Genomic DNA, 17,397 nt, shown 5'->3' on the forward strand with positions numbered 1-17,397 from the left:
CATAAAGACTACGTTTCTGAAGGAGTAACATCAAACAAGTTATATATGATATGTTTCTTAAAAATGGGAAAAAAAAGAACCCAGTGTAGAAAAAATTGCAAACAAGTTAAAATGTTGCTAACTGTTCTGACACAATGATTCACTACCTCCTAGATAAGGGAAATACAAGACTTCCCACTCATTCCCCTTTAATTTTCATTCGTTTCCAGGTTGTACTTATTCCCCTTTGTATTATAAGCTAATCTGGATCTTTTTCTTCTTTCTTCTCAGATAATAATGTCCTCCTATCTTATGCCAAATTACATGATTGCTTTTCTGAGCTTTATACCATCTTCTTTCTAATTTATCTATTTCTCACAATTTTTCAATTTTCTTTAGTGACCAACCAACCAGTGAGTCAACTCACCGTTTACAGAACAGCTATATGATGCAGAGTAAGGTAGTGAATTCAGAAGACACAGTTTATCACCTATCCACATTTCCTATTTTAGATTAAAGAACGGATCTGGTTACTCAAGGGAACCAGAGAGGGGTCTTTTTCTGAAAATCTATGGAGGATGACCTATATGACTTCTAAAAGAAGCATGCTATTATTCCTGGGCTCACAAAGTAATGTGACAGATAAGTAATAAAGGAATCTGTATAAATATATACCTAATAAAGTACACTGTAGGAAAAAATATTTAAAGAAATGATATGATGGTGAAAGGGCAAAAAAATCTATTAATGTTTGAATTGAGGTTCTCTAGTATTCTGTTCTTTGTCTGATATCCTACTCTCACTTTTATTATTTTTCATTTTGCTTTTCAAATTTCTCTAAATAGGTAGCTTCTTCTTTAATTCTCCTATTCAGGGTATCCTACTTGCCTTTCAAATTAATTCTTAACACCTACATATATTTTTTGAGAAGTCCTTCTTCTGTCATTATCCATTTTTTCTTTTAAAGACATTAAGTCAAACAGATATAAAAGCAGCATATTTGTAAGCCCTGAAAAAAACCCCTCCATGTGAATTGCTTATGATCTCCTTGAGTGTCTTCTGTACGCAAAAAATTGAAATGATTAACATACAGAAAACAAGTTAGAAGTTAAATACCTACAAATTTCAAACATAATAATCACTATAGAAGGTTTTTCAAGTACTTCATGATTGCCTCAGAAACCACTAAAAATAGGATGATGATCTGGTCAACCTGTGAACCTAAAAACCTATGGTTACATACATTCAAAGCTTAAGTATTTTAAAGTAAATGATGATGGGTAAAATATAAAAAAAAAAAGTCATCATGTCATTCTGCCCCTGAATACTTCAGTATGAAAATCTAAAATATATGAACCTTTTCTTACAAGCCAAAACAGCACCATAACTATCAAAATTAATAATTAGTGAGACTGCGCTGTGTTTTTTATATCAGTTTTGGTACCATTATTAACCTTGCTTCATAAAACAATGGGACGTATTCCTTATTTTCCTATTCTCTGAAACACTGTAAGAGGAGCACTGCGATTTCCTGTTCTTTAAAAAAAATTGTCTCTTTTTATTAGTTTATTGTTTCTTTTTCCCCAGTTTTACTGAGCTATAATTGACAAATAAAACTGTATATATTAAAGTGTACAACAGGATGATTTGACATACAATGTGGAAATATTACCACAATCAGGTTAACACATCCATCATCACACACAGTTATCATTGTGTGTTTGTGTGTGTGCGTGTATGAGAATGCTTAAAATCTACTCTCTTAGCAGATAACAAGTATACAAGTATACAATACAGTGTGTGTATGTATGAAAATGCTTAAAATCTACTCTCTCAGCAGATTACAAGTATACAAATTACAAGTATACAATATAGTCCCAGGTTGTACATTAGATCTATAGAACTGGTATATCTTATAACTGAAAGCTTATGCCCTTTGACCACCATTTCCCCATTTCCCCTACCACACAACCCCTGGTAATCACCATTCTATTGTTTCCATGAGTTTGACATTTTGTTTGTTTGTTTTAGAATTAATATGTATGTGAGATCATACAGTTTGTGTCCTTCTCTGTCAGGCTTTTCACTTAGCATAATATCCCCTAGGACCATCCATATTGTCAAAAATGACAGGATTTCATTTTTTTCTTGTGGCTGAACGTTCCATTCATAGACAGCATAACATTCCATTAGATATAGTTAGAGAGATCGATCAATCGATCACAACTTCTTTATCCATTCAAGGATGGATGGATATTAAGGTTGTTCCCATATCTTGGCTATTGGGGGTGCAGATGTCTCTTTGAGATACTGACTTCCCCAGAAGTGAGACTGCTGGATCATATGGTTCTATTTTTAGTTTTTTGAGGAACCTCCATACTGTTCTCCATAGTGGCTGCACCAATTTATGTTCCCACCATGTACTAGGGTCCCCTCTTCTCCACACCCTCACCAACACTTGTTCTCTCTTGTCTTTTTGACAAAAGCCTTCCTAATAGGTGTGAGGTGATATCTGTGGTTTTGATTTGCACTTTGCTGATAACTAGTGATGTTGAACACTTTTTCATATATGTGCCAGCCATATGTATGTCTTCTTTGGAAAAATGTCCACTCAGGTCCTTTGCCCATATTTTAATTGATTTTTTTCTATTGAGTTATGTAAGTTCCCAATATACTTTGGATGCTAACCTCTTAGAAGATATATGGCTTGCAAATATTTTCTCCTGTTCTATGAAGTTGCCTTTTCATTTCAACTGTTTCCCTTGCAGTGCAGAACTTTTTAGCTTGACCTACGCCTGCTTGCTTATTTTTTTATTTCATTGCCTGTACTGTTGGTGTCATATCCAAAAAGTCATTGCGAAGACCCAAGGAGCTTTTCCTTTGTTTTCTTCTAGGAGTTTCATGGTTTCAGGCCTTACATATTTAAGTCTTTAATCCATTTTGAGTTAATTTTTGAGAGCGGTGTAAGATAGGAATCCAGTTTGATTCTTTTGCACGTGGCAATCCAGTTTTCACCATTTATTGAAGAGGCAATTTTCCCCACTGTGTGTTCTTGGTTTCTCTGTCAAGAATTAATGAACCATTTACGCATGGATTTCCTCCTGGGCTCTCTATTCTGTTCCATTGGTCTCTGTGTCTGTTTTTATGCCAGTGCCATATTGCTTTGATTACTATACCTTTATAATATACTTTAAAATCAGGAAGTGTGATGCCACCAGCTTTGTTCTTCTTTCTCAAGATTGCTTTGGCTATTCTCAGTCTTTTGTAATTCTATATGAATTGTAGGACTGATTTTCAATTTCTCTGAAAAATACCATTAGAATTTTGATAAAGACCGTATTAAATCTATAGATCACTTTGGGTAGTATGGATATCTTAACAACATTAATGCTTCCAATCCATGAACAAAGAATATTTTTCCATTTATTTGCAGCTGCTTCAATTCCTTTCATCAATGTCTTATAATTTTCAGTGTACAGGTCTTTTACCTCTTTGATTAAATTTATTCCTAAGTATTTTTCTTTCATGCTATTGTAAATAGAATTGTTTTCTTAGTTTCTTTCTTCAATAGTTTGTTGTTAATGTATAGAAAAAACTGATTTTTGTATACTGATTTTATATACTGCAACTTTGCTGAATTTATCAGTTCTAACAAATTTTTTTGGTGGATCTTCAGGGTTCTTTACATATAAGATTATGTCATCTGCAAGCAGAAGCAATTTTACTTCTGATTTGGATGCTATCTATCTATCTATCTATCTATTTATTTATGGGCAGGCCTTAATTGCTCCCCCCTAGAATTTTCAGTACTATGTTAAATGGAAGTGGCAAGATTGAGCGTCCTTGTCTTGTTCTAGATCTTAGAGGAAACACTGAGTATTGTTAGCTGAGTACAAGTATCCTTGAGTATGACGATAGCTGTGGGCTTATCATATATTGCTTTTGTGATATTGAGGTACATTCTTTCTGTACCAAATTTGAGAGTTTTTATTATGAAAGTATGTTGAGTATTATCAAATGCTTTTTCTGCATCTATTGAGATGATCATGATTTTTATCCACCATTCTGTTAATGTTGTATATCATATTTATTGACTTGTGTATGTTGAAACATCCTAGCATCCCTGGGATAAAACCCATTGATCATGCATATTCTTTTAATGTGCTCTTGAATTGTGTTTGTTAGTATTTTGTTGAGGATTTTTGTATCTGTGGTTCATCAGAGATACTGCCCTTTAGTTTTCTTCTTTGCTTCAGCTTTTTTGGAACAGTGTGAGAGGGACTGGTATTAATTCTTTAAATGTCTGACAGAATTCACCGGTAAAATTGTCAGGTCCTAGGCTTTTGTTGGGAGGTTTTTGGTTACTGATTCCATCTCTTTACTCATTATTGGTCTGTTTAGATTTTCTATTTCTTCATGATTCGGTTTTGGTAAGCTGTATGTTTCTAGGAGCTGATCCATTTCTTCTGGGTTATCCAATTTGCTGGCTTATAATTGTTCATAGTAGTGTTTTATGATCCTTCGTATTTCTGTGGTATCAAGTATAATGTCTTCTCTTTTACTTCAGATTTTATTTACTTGGATCTTCTCTCTTGTTTTCTCAGCTAAGCTTGGTAAATTGCCTATTTTGTTTCTTTACTGAAAAACCAACTCTTAGTTTCACTGATCTTTTCCACTGCTTTCTGGTTTCTATTTCACTTATTTCTGCTCTGATCTTTCTTATCTCCTTTCTGCTATCTTTGGGTTTAGTTTGTTCTTGTTTTGCTAGTTCCTTGAGGTGTAAAGTTAGGTTCTTTATTTGAGACCTTTCTTTTCTCTTAATGTAGTTGTTTACTGCAAGGTACTTCCCTCTTAGAACTGCTTCTGCTACATCCTGTTAAGTTTTAATATGCCGTGCTCCCATCTTCATTTGTTTCAAGATATTTTTTGCTATTCCTTTGATTATTCTTTGACCCACTGGTTGTTCAGGAGCTTTCTGTTTTAATATCCACATAGTTATGAATTTTCCAGTTTTCCTACTATTACTGATTTCTAGTTTCTTACCATTGTGGCTGGAAAAGATACTTGATATAACTTCTATCTTCTTAAATTCGTTGAGACTTGTTCTGAGTTGTAACACATGATCATCTTGAGGAACGTTCTGTATGCACTTGGGAAGAATGTGTTCTGCTGCTACTGAATGCAGTATTCTGTATATGTCTGTTAGATCCATTTGGTCTAATGCATAGCTCAATTCTAATGTTTCCTATTGATAATGCAGATGACCTGTCCAATGTTGGAAGAGGGATCTTGAAGTCCCCTATTATTGTTGCATTGTTGTATATTTTCCCCTTCAGAACTGTTAGTATTCACTATATTTTTAGGTGCATATATATTTGCAACAGTTATATTCTCTTGATGAACTGACTCCTTTATCATTATATAAAGACCTTCTTTGCTTCTTGTTAAAGTTTTTGAAGTTAAAGTCTATTTGTTCTGACATAAGTATACCTACTCCTGCTCTATTTTGGTTTCTAGTTGCATGGAATATAATTTCCCATCTCTTCACTTTCAGCCTATGTTCATAAAGCTGACATGAGTCTCTTGTAAGCAGCATATAGTTTTTCTTATCCATTCAACCACTCTGTTTTTAATTTGAGAATTTAAGCCATTTAGATTTAAAGTACTTACTGATAATGTAAGGACTTACTAATGCTATCTTATTATTTTTCTGGCTGTTCCGTAGTTCCTTTCTTGCTCTCTAGCTGTCTTCCCTTGCAATTTGATGATCTTCTCTATTGGTATGCTTCAATTCCTTTTTTTAAAACAATTGCTTGTGTATCTACTACAGGTTTTTGCTTTGTAGTTACTATGAGATTTACATCAAACGTCTTACAACGTTCTATTTTAAGCTAGTACAAAAACTCTCCTCCCCTCCCCCAACATCTTATGTTTCTGACATCACAAATTTACGTATTTTATGTTGTATACCCAGTAAAAAATTATTGTAGCTATAGTTAATTTTAATACTTCTGTTAAAACCTTTGTAGTAAAATTAAGTACTACATGACCATATTACATTACTATAGGATTTGGATTTGACTACACACTTGCTTATAACAGTATGTTTTATATTTTCATGTTACTAATTAGCATCCTTTTGTTTCAGCTTGAAGAACTCATTTCAACATTTCTTGTAAGGCAGGTTTACTTGTGATGAACTCCCTCAGCTTTTGTTTGCTTGTGAAAGTATTTGTCCTTCATTTCTGAAGGACAGCGTGCCAGGTATAGTATTTTTGGTTGGCATTTTTTTTTTCTTTAAGTACCTAGACTACATCAACCCACTTTCTCCTCGCCTGTAAAGTTTCTGCTGAGAAATCTTCTGATAGCTTTCTTGAGGTTTCTTTGTATGTAAGGATATTTTTGTTTCCTGCTTTGGAAATTCTGTCTTTGGTTTTAGACAGTTTTATTATAACGTGTCTCAGTAAAGTCCTCTTTGGGATGAGTCTGTATGGGAAATTATGGACATCATAAACTCCCCAGATTTGAAAAATTGTCAGCCATTATTTCTTTAAATAAACTTTCTGCCCCTTTCTCCCTGTTTTTCCTTCTGTGACGCCTATAATGCATTAATTGCTTTACTCGATTATGTCCCTTAATTCATGTAGGCTTTCTTTACTTTTATTCATTCTTTTTACTTTTTTCTGCTCTGACTGGTTAATTACAAATGACCTGGCTTCGAGTTCACAGATTTTTTTATCTTGTTGATTCATTCTGCTGCTGCTGCTGCTCTCTATTGCACTTTTCATGTCATTCATTTATATTCTTCAGCTCTACACTTTGTTTTTGGTTCTCTCTCTTAATTCTTGTTTTGTTTATGTATGGTTTTCCTGATTTCATTAATATGTCCCCCGCACTGGAAGGCGGATTCTTAACCAATGGACCATCAGGGAAGTCCTCTAATTTGAGTTCTTTATCAGGCACACCATAAACCTCCATTTCTTTGGGGGTGGTTACTGGCAAATTATTTTATTATAAAATTATAAATTATTAGTGCTGTTATAAATTATTAGTGCTGTTATATTTCCTTGATCCTTCATTTTCCTTGAAGTCTTGTGTTGCTGTCTTAGCATTTGAAGATGCAGTCACCTCCTCCAGTCTTTACTGACAGCCTTCAGGAATGAAATGTCTTCTGTCAGCCTTACTACAGATTCTCAGGCTTTCTCAGGCCTTCTCTATGGATATGCCTGCTCCACACTTTTTGTTCCCTGTTAGGGGAGAATTCTTAAGACTGTATGCCTTCTCCTGATTCCACAAAGCCAGGCTGAGTGCTGACAGTCTCCTGTTTGCTTTCCCCAGGGCAGTGAGGATGCTCAAGTGTCTATGCCTTCTCCCAATTCTGCAGGGTTGGGCCAGCTTTCTGCCCATGCTAACTGTGCACTAAGGTTTGCACACACTACCCTCAAGGGCACACACAGTTATGGGGTGGGTCAGTGTGTGGGTGAGGAATGCAGAACGTTGGAGGTAACCATGGGCTAACTGGGGGATCCACTGGTGAGGTGTCCCCAGTGGCTCACAGGCAGGTTTCCTGATGGAGTCCTCAAAGTAGCTAGTAGACCTGCATCCCTTGTTGAATTCTGAGCCCTGGTTGCTATGCTCTTAATCTTTCCTTGCCCCTTGGTCATGCAGATCTCCTCTGTATTCTGAAAGGGATGAGAAAGAAGTGGGTATCCTTTGTAGCTTCCCACATAGCTGGGGAAGCTGGGCACTCATTCACATGTTCTCACTTTCCCCTGTAGGAGAAATCACAGGCTGAATGTGTCTCTCTTGGCACTAAGCTGTGCCACCTTGGGGATGGGGTGACACGGGTGAAGTGAAAATTTTCCTCTTACCCTTTTCAATGTGTCCAATCTCAGTTTTTGTTTTGTATCCCCCCCCCGCACCGCCCAATGGTATTGTGTAACTCCTCCACTGGACTCTTGGGTCCCAGAAAGGTACTCTCATCTGTGTATAATTATCAAAACCAGTGTTCTGTGGGGAGGAAGACAGTAGAAAACTCCTATTCCACCATTTTACTGTTGTCACTCCTAAGGATTTCCTGTCCTTTAGTAAAGGTTTGGTATAATTTCCCAGTGAAATTTTTGGGTAGATATTTGACATTCTCAAATTTTTATTTGAAATTTTGTCTGTTTACATGTCTTATCTCTTCTAGGGTCAGGTTTGGTAGATTATGCATTCACAGAGAATTATCCATTTCAGTTACATTGTGAAATAAATTTTTGTAGAGTAAAAAGTAGTCATGTGATTTCTAAAATTTCCTCTATTTTTTATTTATCTGGCTGCGTCGGGTCTTAGTTGCAGCATGTGGGATCTTCATTGTGGCATGTGGAAACTTTCGTTGTGGTGCGCGAGCTTCTATGTTGTGATGCTAGGGCTCTAGAGCACGTGGGCTCAGTGGTTGCAGCACGCGGGCTCTCTACTTGAGGCATGAGGGCTCCAGAGTGCACAGGCTCAGCAGTTGTTGTGTGTGGGCTCTCTAGCTGTGGTGCACAAACTCTAGAGCACACGGGCTCAGGAGTTGCAGCACATGGGCTTAGTTACCCTGTGACACGTGGGATCTTAGTTCCCCAACCTGGGATTGAACCCGTGTCCCCTGCATTGGAAGGTGGATTCTTAACCACTGGACCACCAGGGAAGTCCCTAAAATTTCCTCTCTTTTAAGGCTTCCCGATTTCATTTATGTTTTTGTGCCCTTCTTCCCCTATCTGCAAACTTCTGTTCCTAATTAATGTCACTATAAAATTATGCCCATTTCCTCAATCATATCTTGGCTAGTCCTCTAATATAGGAATCAGCAATTTTTTTTTCCATAAAAGGCCAGACAATAAACTTTAGGTTTGGCTTTAAGGGCCACATTTAGTCTCTGTTGGGTTTTCTTTTATTTCAAAATTCTTAAGAATATAAATAAAAACGCTTCTTGGTTCAAGGCCTGTGAACAAACAGGCTGTATCCCAGATTTGGGCCATGAGCCACTGTTGGTCAACTACTACACTAGTAGAGTCCTCTGGAATGCTCTTGATAAAAGTATTTCCTAGGTTCCTGTTATACCTTTTGTTATATTTCATATGCCTGTAGAGCAGTAACCTAGCTGAATTTAACATCTTATCTTCATATTTTCATTCCTTGAGTATCTTGTAGGATGCTAGTGAACTTCTTTTTTAAAAAATGTTTATTTATTTGGCTGTGCCAGGTCTTAGCTGCAGCACGTGGGATCTTAGTTGCGGCATGCAGGATCTAGTTCCCTGACCAGGGATTGAACCCCGGCCCCCTGTATTGGGAGCGTGGATACTTAACCACTGGTGAATTTCTGAATGTGGCCACTTAGAGGTTTGATACCAATGTGATTTTCTCCCTTGTTGATATTTCTGTCATATACCTCCTCCTCAACTACTGACATCCCACACCACAGTGGTACATTTATTACAATTGATGAATTGACACTGACACATCATTTTTCCCAAAAGCCCATAGTTTTTATTACGGTACACTCTTGGTGTTGTACGTTCTGTGGGTCTGGACAAATGTATAATGAGATGTATCCACTACTGTACAATGATCCAGAGCAGTTTCACTGTCCAGAATATCCTCTGTGCCCTACCTATTCATCTGTCCTTCACCCTCTAGCTCACTGAAACCACTAACCATTTTTATGGTCTTCACAGTTATACATTCTCCAGAATATCATATAGTTGGAATCACATAGTATGTAGCCTTTACAGAATGTCTTCTTTCAATCAGAAATATACAATTTAAAATTTTAATTAATTAATTTATTTTTTGGCTGCATTGGGTCTTCATTGCTGTGCATGGGCTTTCTCTAGTTGCTGCGAGTGGGGGCTGCTCTTTACTGCGGTGCGTGGGCTTCTCATTGTGGTAGCTTCTCTTGTTGTGGAGCACGGGCTTTAGGCACGTGGGCTTCAGTAGCTGTGGATCATGGGCTCTAGAGCACAGGGTCAGTAGTTGTGGCGCACGGGCTTAGTTGCTCTGCGGCATGCGGGATCTTCCCGGACCAGGGCTCGAACCCGTGTCCCCTGCACTGGCAGGCGGATTCTTAACCACCGCACCACCAGGGAAGCTCAGAAATATACATTTATGTTTCCTCCATGTCTTTTTGTGGCACACTTCCTTTTAAGTCTGTATAGTGTTTCCTTGTTTGGATGCACCATTTATTTATTCATGCACCCATTGAAGGACATCTTGGTTACTTCAAACTTTTGGCAATTATGAATACAGTTGCTATAAACATTCATGTGCAGGTTTTTTGGTGGGCCTAAGTTTTCAGTTCATTTGGGTAAAAAAGAGCACAACTGCTGGCACATATGGTAAGTGTATGTTTAGTTGTGTTAAAAACTTCTGAACTGTCTTCCAGTGTGTCTGACTATTTTGCATTTCCACCAGCAGTAAATGAGAGTTCTGGTTGTTCCACGTTGTCACCAGCATTTGGTACTGTCAGTGTTTTGAATTTTGGCAATTCTGTAATGACATAAGACGTTGAACATATTCTTATACACTTACTTGCCATCTGTATATCTTTTCTGGTGAGGTGTCTGCTCATGCATTTTGCCTATTCTGTAATAAGGTTGTTCATTTCTTATTGTTGAGTTTTAAGAGTTCTTTGTTTATGCTGGGTAAAAGTCCATTATCAGATATGTCTTTTGCAATTATTTTTTCCTTGTCAGTGGCTTGTCTCGTCCGCTTTCTCTTTTTTAATTAAAAAAAAAGCCCAGATTCATTTACAGGGATACCTCATTTCACTGTGCTTCATTTTATTGCACTTCCCAGATGTTGTGTTTTTTGCAAATTGTAGTTTTGTGGCAACTATGAATTGAGCTGAGTCTGTCAGAGTCATTTTTCCAATAGGATTTGCTCACTCTGTGTCTCTGTGTCACATTTTGGCAATTCTCACAATATTTCAAACCCTCAACCAGCAAAAAAGACTGACTCACTGAATGCTTAGATGATGGTTAGCATTTTTTAGCAATATTTTTAAATTAACATATGTACACTGTTCTTTTTGGACATGATACTATTGCACAATGTACTGTAAACATAACTTTTATATGCACTGAGAAACAAAAAAATTCATATGACTCACTTTACTGTGATACTCGCTTTATTGTGGTAGCCTGGAACTGAACCCACAATATCCCCAAGGTATGCCTGTATTTCACAGATCACATCTTTGGTGTTGTATCTAAAAAGTCAGTGCCATACCAAAGGCCACCTATGTTTTTTCCTGTGTTATCTTCTACGACTTTTATAGTCTTGAATTTTATGTTTAGGTCTATGATCCATTTTGAGCTAATTCTTTTGAAAGGTATCTAGATTCATTTGTTGCATGTGGATGCCCAGTTGCTCTAGGACCATTTGCTGAAATGACCATCTTCACTACACTGCATTGCCTTTGCTCCTTTGTCAAATATCAGTAGCTATATTTATGTGGGTCTATATCTGGGGCTCTCTATTCTGTTCTGTTCTTTCACCAGTACTACACTGGTTTGGTTATTGTAGCTTATAAGTCTTATAGTCTTATAAGTCTTAAAGTCAGATAGTGTCATGTCTCCAACTTTGTTCTTTTCCTTCAATATTGAGTGGGATATTCTGGGTCTCTTTCTTCTCCATACAAACTTTAGAATCAGCTTATTGATATCCAGAAAATAACCTGCTGGAATTTTGATTGGCACTGCATTGAATCTATAGATCAAGTTGGGAAGAATTGACATCTTGACAATATTAAGTCTTCCTATCCAAGAATATGGAATATTTCTCTTTAGTTCCCCTTTGATATCTTTCATAAGAGTTTTGTAGTTTACCTCACATAGATTTTGTATATATTTTGTTAGACTTATACCTAAGTATTTTGGGGGGATGCTAATGTAAACAGTATTGTGTTTTCTACTTCAAATTTCACTTATTCATTGCTGGTATATAATGAAGCAACTGACTTTTGTATATTTACCTCATATCCTGCAACCCTGCTATCACTGTTTATTAGTTCCAGGAGATTATTTCTGTTGATTCTTTCTGATTTTCTACATAGAACAGCATGTGATCTGCAAAGGCAGTTTTATTTCTTCCTTCCCCATCCATACACCTTTTATTTCCTTTTCTTATTACATTAGCTAGGCCTTCAAATATGATGCTGAGAGCAGTGGTGAGAGAGAACATCCTTACCTTGTTGCTGATCTTAGCAGGAAAGCTCTTGAGTGTTTTACCATTAAATACAATGTACCTTTTTTTGTGGATGTTCTTAACCAAGTTGAAGATGTTCCCATCTATTCATAGTTTGCTGAGATTTTAAAATCATGAATAGCCACTGGATTTTGTCAAATGCTTTTTCTGCATCTATTTATATGATGTGATTTTTTTCTTGTTTAATCCCACTCCACTTTCAAATATTACTGTACCACTTCATGGGTAGAGCAAGTATCTTATAATAATAAAATATTCCTAATTCCTTCCTCCTACCTCTTGTATCTTGCTGTCATTCATTTTACTTATATATAACATATACACATAAACATATATATGCATACATATAAACATATACTTAAGCATATGTAATTGAACACATTATTGCTATTATTTTGAACACACATTTTGATCTGTTAGATCATCTGAGAATAAGAAAAATAAAAGTTTTTATTTCACCTTCACTTGCTCATACTCTGAAGTTCTTCCCTTTTTTAACATAGATCCAAGTATCTAACCAATACCATTTTCCTTCTCAGAAGGATTTGGCTTACCATTTCTTGAAAATCAAGTCTAATGGCAACAAATTCCCTTGATTTTTGTTTGAGAAAGCTTTTATTTCTCCTTCACTTTTAAGGATAATTTTGCAGGGTACAAAATTCTAGGATTTTTCTTTTTTTTTTTTAACTCTCAATACTTTAAGTATTTCACTCCACTCTTATCTTGCTTACATTGTTGCTGAACAGAAGTCTGGTGTAATTCCTGATCCTTGCTTTTCTATAATAGGGCAGTTTTTTCGTGTTCTTTCAATATTTAAAAAAAATTTTATTGTAATATAGGTGATTCACAATGTTGTGTTAGTTTCAGTTGTACAGCAATGTGAATCAGTTATACATATATCCACACTTTTTTAGATTATTCTCCCATATAGGCCATTACAGAGTATTAAGTAGAGTTCCCTGTGCTATACAATACATCCTTATTAGTTATCTATTTTATATATAGTAGTGTGTATATGTCAACCCCAATCTCCCAATTTATCCCTCCCTCCCCCCTTTCCCCTCTGGTAACCATAAATTTGTTTTCTACATCTATGACTCTATTTGTTTTGTAAATAAGTTCATTTGTACCTGTTGTTTTTAGATTCCACATATAAGCAATAAGATATTTGTCTTTCTCTGTCTGAATTACTTCACTCAGTATGACAATCTCTAGGTCCATCCATGTTGCTGCAAAAGGCATTATTTCATTCTTTTTTATGGCTGAGTAATATTCCATCATATATATGTACCACATCCTCTTCATCCATTCCTCTGTCGATGGACATTTAGGTTGCTTCCATGTCCTGGCTATTGTAAATAGTGCTGCAATGAACACTGGGGAGCATGTATCTCTTTCAAGATTTTTAATCTTTGGTTTTATGAAGTTTGGATATTATATGCCTAGATGCAGGTTTTTTGTTTCTTTGTTCTTTGTTTTTGGCATTTATCCTCTTTGGTATTCTCTGAGCTTCCTGGACCTATGGTTTAGTGTATATTAATTTGGAAAAATTCCTGGTCATTATTGCTTCAAATATTGTTTCTGATTCTTTCTGTTTCTTTTCCTTCTGGTGTTACCATTTCACAAGTGTTGAACCTTTTGTCACTGTTCCCTATTTCTTGGATATTGGTTTTGGGTTCTTTTTTTTTCAGTTTTAGAAGTTTCTACTGCCATATCCTCAAGCTCAGTGATTCTTTCCCTAGCTGTGTCTAGTCTACTTACTAAATGAGCCCATCAAGGGAATTCTTCATTTGTTATAGCGTATTTGATTTCTAGCATTTATGTTCAATCCCTTCTTAGGATTTACATCTCTCTGCTTACATCATCCATGGGTTCTTGCATGTTGTCTACTTTTTTCATTAAATCCTTAGCATATCATCATAGTATTTAAAAACTCCTGGTTTGATAATTCCAACATTCCTGCCATATCTCATTCTGGTTCTGATGTTTGTTTAGTCTCCTCAAACTGGTTTGTTTTTGCCTTTCAGTATGTCTTGTAATTTTTTAATTGAAAGGTGGACATAATGTACTGGGTAAAAGAAACTGCAACAAATAGTCCTCTAGCAATGGAGAGGTAAGGAGTCGGGGAGTGGAAGCATTCTACGGTCCTATGACCAGGTCTCAGTGTTTTGATGAACATGTGCTCCTGGACCATGAACTCCACCAGTGCTTCTCAGTGTCTTCTTCCCCTTAGGTTGGACAGAATGGCTAGAGGGAGCTGGAGTTGGCTACTACCCTTCCTCCAGGTAGGTTAGTTTCTGATAAAACTCCAGTAGGCGAGGCTCTGGTAAAATAGTTTCTCCTGAAGGCTGGCCTTGTTAAGAACAGAATGCTCTAGCATATTTCAAAATGGTTCCTTTTCCCCTCCCCCAACCAGAGGCATGAGGGGATTTTTCTCCAATATTCACAGTGAGGACCTGGGATAACTCCGAAGTTAACCTCACAGAAGTGTGGATGCCTCCCTATGATTGGGTCCTCCTAGAGTTTTCTTAACTCTCATATTTGCCCACACTGAGCTTCTAGCAATTAATCAACTACAGTTTAGGCTCCTGTGGAGATCTCTCCTTGTAGGTCTCTGCTCCAGTAAATTGTGATTTTCTGAATCTTCCTGTCTACTGCTATTTTTGGTGTAGCCGTTTGTCATGTAACCCCACTTCTCTGATGGATCTTAGAAAAGTTATTGATTTTTCAGTTAGTTCAGCTTTTAACTTTTTAGGACAAAGTGGTGACTTCTAAACTCCTTACACATCAGACCAGAAACTGGACGTTTTTCTCCAGTTTGATTTTTTTCCTTTTATGGTACTGCTGTGTTTTCTGTGGTGCCAGTTCTTTCTTCAACTCCTTGCAATTTGGTCCTCATTTCTGAAGTGATTTTGCCTTTTCCTTTAATTTCTTTTCTGAGTTCTGTCAATTCTTATTCACATCACCTTTCTGTCTTGCCATCTCTTCTCTGAGTTACTTTATTTCTGCATTGTGACTATATTGCATAATTAACTTACAAAATTAATGTTGAAAGTGCTGCCCTTTTTCTCCATCTTGTAGTAGAATTTTCCTGGTGTGTTTTCTTCTGCTGACAAAATCTGATTTTCTTTTTTCTTTTTCCTAATATTATGTAAATAATTGTAGATTTTTTTTCTTAAATTCCAAACAGATGGATTTTTCTGGATCAACTATTAACAGGATGAGGAAAATGGTTAGGGTAGTTGTAATCTGAAAGGCATCCTCTTCTTAGTAAGTGATGAACAGTTTAGTTAATAAATGATGACTTTTGGTAGCCAGATTTCCTTTGAGTCTCATATTCTTTCTTGTTTGAGGAGGGCCCCTATCATTGCTGTTTCTCTCCTTACCTACACCATTAGCCAGTGCCACCAGGAATGCAGCTTCTGCTTTGTAAGTTAATCCCCTCTTTTTCAGAATAGTGCTTTTTTAGAAAGTCTAAAATAAAACCTGTTCCCTGTATACTCTAAATACCTTTTTTCTCTGCTTTGTCCAGCATTACTTGCCCACTTTGCACTTAGATACGCCCTCAAAAGATCCCCCTCAGGGTGTGTCTCACTCCTTCTGGGAAAAATTACTCGTTAATTGGGAAAGTGGGGAATGGTGGGACAGATTTTGCCACCCCTGGATCCTTTGTCTTTCTTCACTGGCTCTGCCACTGTGACTTTCCATAGTTATTCTGGATGCTATTTGTTTTTCATCCCTTATTATTTGTGTATATTTTCTACCTCACTTTTTGCTAAAGGGATAAACTTTGGGTGCTTCATTTATTCTTCTTATATTGTACAGTTTTAGGAGAAAAGACAGGGAGGTATGGGTGTAAGTGGATTCCACACTGCTACATGAACCCCAAAGCCCTAAATATTATTTGAAATCATTCAAACCAAATACTTCCATGATGGCTCTCTCAGTGATTCCAAAAAATGACAACAACCGGGGATTTTTAAGAAACAGTGATTCTTAGAATCCTCCCCCCAGAGTTCCTGATGTAACTGTCCTGGGGTGGAGGCTGATAGTCTTTGTTTATTATAAAGCTCTCTGGATAATTCTGATGAATAGCCAATTTGGGACCTAACAATCATGGAGTTAAAACCCCTTTTCAACAAGAAGAAATGCTTTAAGTAAAAGACTTTATAAGGGGAAAACTGTGCTACTAATAACTTGTTTTTTCTTTCAAGATAAACTTATTCTCTGTATTTTACTTCAAGTTAGCCAAAACTATTTACTTTTACATTTAGGGGACTTCCCTGGTGGTCTGGTGGCCAAGACTCTGCGCTCCCAATGCAGGGAGTCCGGGTTCGACCCCTGGTCAGGGAACTAGATCCCACATGCCACAACTAAGAGTTAGCATGCTTCAACTAAAGATCCCGCATGCTGCAACAAAGACCCAACCCAGCCAAGTAAACAAATAAATATTTTAAAAGAATTACATTTAGGATAAGTTTCTTTGGCTCTGTAAGAGAACTAGCTCTATGTCTGTCTGGGTATAAAACTTTGAAAAATTCAATTCTAATGTTACTATGTACTACTGTATTGATAACAGGCAAATAATAAATAAAGCATCGCATAAATGAGTACAAATATAAACACAAATAATAAAGTTTGGGCGTGCACTGCAAAAACAAATGCCAGCTCTTGGTGACTCCAACATGTACACTTGTGTCCATACTGTTCACTGATTAAACTATAAAAACTTAGCAAGAAAAGGCTATAACAATAGCAATGCTCATACTGCAGGCTAATCTCTCAGAACAAGGTCTGTCTCATTTCTTTTATATTCCCTAAATAGCTATGACAATATTATGGCTACATGGTAAAATAATAAAAAGAATGTAAAGATTAGTTAAGGCAAATTAATTTTGAAATTAAGTTTTTTGATGTGAAATGTATTACTGGTTGCTTGTTTAATTATTATTATCAGACTCAAAATCAAAATCTTTTGTGTACAAATGATGTAAATGAGTACAAAAAGTAGGTTAAATCGTTCATATGTATCGGGCCAGAGAAATCACACAAATTCATCTTGTTGCAAAGATCAAAGACCCAAAAGCGAACAAAAAAGCTGATCTTAACACATTTTCAAAAACAGCCATATATTAGGTCAGATAATTAATGTTACAAAAATATGACATACAAACTCATATGCCATTC

At 36.4% G+C, this 17,397-nt stretch overlaps 1 protein-coding gene across 1 annotated transcript in view; it reads right to left on the bottom strand.

The window, feature by feature from the left end:
• Positions 1-17,397, bottom strand: part of LANCL2 (LanC like glutathione S-transferase 2) — a 60,828-nt gene that overhangs the window by 25,056 nt on the left and 18,375 nt on the right. The window lies entirely within an intron of this gene.

This window comes from Mesoplodon bidens, assembly GCF_964165515.1.
Source record: "Mesoplodon bidens genome assembly, chromosome: 9".
Classification (NCBI taxonomy): domain Eukaryota; kingdom Metazoa; phylum Chordata; class Mammalia; order Artiodactyla; family Ziphiidae; genus Mesoplodon; species Mesoplodon bidens.